The sequence below is a fragment of the Cannabis sativa genome, chromosome 4, assembly GCF_029168945.1.
Source record: "Cannabis sativa cultivar Pink pepper isolate KNU-18-1 chromosome 4, ASM2916894v1, whole genome shotgun sequence".
NCBI classification, from domain to species: Eukaryota; Viridiplantae; Streptophyta; class Magnoliopsida; order Rosales; family Cannabaceae; genus Cannabis; species Cannabis sativa.
In genome coordinates, this window is record NC_083604.1 from 21544534 (window position 1) to 21547941 (window position 3408).

Below are 3408 nucleotides of genomic sequence, written 5' to 3' on the forward strand. Positions count from 1 at the left end.
CACAAGAGTAAGCTCACCTTCAGAACTACCACACATCAATCTTTTCCAATGACGCCGAATCGTTCGAAGTCGCTCTTTAGGCTTTGCTTTCTTCTTATCAGCTTTAACAAAAGAACCCTTCACCATCTCAATCTTGCAACAGGTAGGAATGTCGGTTGGGGCAAAAACATTAAAATTGACCTCTTCATCTTGCACTCTCAACTTTAACTCTCCCTTTTGAACATCTATTAATGCTCGGCCTGTGCCTAAGAATGGTCTTCCCAAAATAATGGGAATAGTTGAATCTTCCTCCATATCAAGAATTAGGAAATCAGCAGGGAAGGTAAACTTACCAACCTTCACCAGTACATCTTCAATTATCCCACGAGGATGAGTCAAAGAATGATCCGCTAGTTGTAAAGTCACTGTTGTGGGCTTTGCTTTTCCCAATCCTAGCCTTTTGAAGACAGAGAAGGGCATTAGATTAATGCTTGCTCCCAGGTCACATAGAGCTTTAGTTTCCGCCGAACCCCCTATAGAGCATGGAATATTGAAACTACCCGGATCTTTAAGCTTGGGCGGTAGTTTCTTTTGCAAAATGGCGCTACACTCCTCAGTTAATGCCACTGTTTCATAATCCTCCAATTTTCTCTTCTTAGACAATATCTCCTTCATGAACTGCACATAACGGGGCATTTGTTCCAAGGCTTCAGCAAAAGGAATGTTGATGTGTAGTCTTTTAAAGACCTCTAGAAATTTTGTGAAGTGCTTGTCTAGATTGGTCTTTCGGAGTCTCTGAGGATAGGGTATTTTCACATGATGATCAATACTGATTTGTGGAGACTACTGTGGTGGTGCTGGACTATCAGTAATCTTCTTATCTGACGATGCTTGAGTTGGTGTTGTTTGAACTTTAATCTCTTCATCCACTGGTTGTATCATCTCAGGCCCATCATATTTCTTTCCACTCCTTAAGGAAATTGATTTACATTGCTCTTTTCCTTTTGCATCATTAGTGCTAGGCGAATTTCCTTGAGCTTGTTTTTCCACTTGAGTAGCCAATTGTTCCATTTGAGTTTCTAGAGTTTTAATAGAGGCTCTAGTTTCCATCATGAATTGGAGCAATAAATCAGCTTGTATAGTGGAGCCTCCACTAGAACTTTGTTGTCGCAGCTGTTGTTGGTTTTGTTGGGGCTAGTTTCTCTGCTGGTAGAACCCCTGTTGGTTGTGCCCATAATTATTGTTTTGGGAATAGTTTCCAATGGCTTTTGCTTGATCCATTGGCAAATCATCCACATCTGCTTGACACTCAGAAAAGTGATGGGGACGTCCACATATCTCACAAACCACTTGAGCTTGTTTGGCTTGCACTGCGATCAGCTTTGTTAGGGCCTCAACCTTAGCTGTCAGCTTTGTAATGGCATCCACCTCTAGCACACCAGCTACCTTCTTAGTTTGACTCCTTTCAGTTGGCCACTGCTGATTGTTTAGAGCCATCTCCTCCAATAGATCATAAGCCTCATTAGCACTCTTTCTCATAAAGGCTCCACCAACTGCTGCATCTATCAGGGTTCTAGTGTTACCAACCAACCCGTTATAGAAATTATGAACCAGCATCCACTTCTCAATACCATGATGAGGACACTTTCTGATTAAGTCCTTGAATCTCTCCCAAGACTCATAGAGAGACTCATTCTCTTGTTGACAGAAATTGTTGATCTCTCCTCGCAGCTTAGCAGACTTTGCTGGGGGAAAGAACTTAGACAAAAATTTAGTTGCTAAGTCTGTCCATGTTGCTATGGAATTTGGTGGCAAGGAGATTAACCAGCTCTTTGCTCTTTCTCTAAGTGAGAATGGAAACAGTCTCAAACGAATGGCATCGTCACTAACTCCATTGACTTTAAAAGTCTCACAAAGTTCCATGAAGTTCGAGAGATGCAGATTAGGATCTTCAGAAGGGAGGCCACCAAACTGAACTGAAGACTGCACCATTTGAAGTATGGCAGGTTTGATCTCAAAGTTATTCGCATCCACTGCCGGTGGCCTGATACATGACTGCACTCCCGTCAGAGTAGGGGGAATGTAATCTCTCAAGCTACGGCCATTAGCTTGGTCTTCCACGGCACCACCATTATTGCCGTTATTTGCAGCATTCGCATTCACATTAGCAGCCATGATTTCTGTTGTTTCAGCAGTTGCTGAAACTCCTTCTTGCCTCTTGTTCTTTCGGTTTCTCCTACAAGTTTTCTCGATGTCAGGATCAACTGGTAATATGACTGCTTGTCCTTGACGGCGCAGACACTTAGGATTCCTGAAATAGATCAAGAAAATATTGCAAGAAAAAGGTTAGAAAATTAACAAGAGAAAATATACCAAAGTAGAAGTTAGTATAATTTGGGGTAATATTAATCTTTATACAATTCCCCGGCAACGGCGCCAAAAACTTGTTGCTAAATTTATAATCACTACGCAAGTATACGCAATCAAGTAGTAAACTCACACAGGTGAGGTCGAACCACAGTGAATTGGACTAATTACTACTAAATTATACTTATGATTCTATCTGGTAAAATAATACTTTTTATGAATTAAATAAGACAATTCAGAAAATTAAAAATAAATAAGGAAGATTAATCAAGATAAGAAAATAGGGAGACGAATCCTGTTGATAATTTACCAATGTTAATGTCTAATTGCTATCCTTCTCTTGAAGTGAATGACAGATTATAAATTAACCTAACTCTTTTCAGATCTTTTAGGTTCTAAATCACATGTTCTTTAATTAATCTCTTAATTAAACTAACATGAAATCAGCATTAAGCAATAATCTAATTGTCACAAAGGCTATGTAAATACTTTCGTTTCACATCAAAACCTAGACTATCCAATTTTAGCATTCTCAATTCTCACTTTTCAGATTTCGAATTGAGATCATAAAACATGTAAAAGGTGATCAATCTTGCACATGGAAATTAAACAGAAATATGAATAGTATTCACAATCAAGATGGAGGAATGGCAATTAATCATTAACTAGGAAAAACTTAAACAACATTCATCATTCTCCCTAAATAGGAGTTTAGTTCAAAACATCCATAATCAAATCCATAATTAACATTGAAACAGAAAATAACATAGAAAAATTAAAGAGAAGAGAAAGAACTAGTTGAAGCAATTGATTCGGGTCGCCACAAGCCGCTCTTCTAGCCTCCTCCTTTGTTTCTAGGGTTCCAATTCTGAATAATCCCTAATTTTCACGAACTCTCACTATTTAAACCAAGTCTCAACTTAAAAATTCGTGAAATTACGAAACAGCCCAAAAATCCCGTCAGTGGGGTCCCCGTCGCGACTGGCAATGCCCCCGTCGCGACGGGGTTAAGCAACTTTGTCTCGAACTTCTCTCTGCCAATCCCCGTCGCGACGGGGATAT

The 3408-nt window shown here is 39.6% G+C and overlaps 1 non-coding gene across 1 annotated transcript; it reads left to right on the forward strand.

The window, feature by feature from the left end:
- The first annotated feature begins 1606 nt into the window (after window positions 1–1606).
- On the forward strand, window positions 1607–1713 carry LOC115715378 (small nucleolar RNA R71). The gene has a single exon (XR_004011253.2). It is a non-coding gene; the product is annotated as a small nucleolar RNA R71 (small nucleolar RNA).
- Window positions 1714–3408: the final 1695 nt, after the last annotated feature.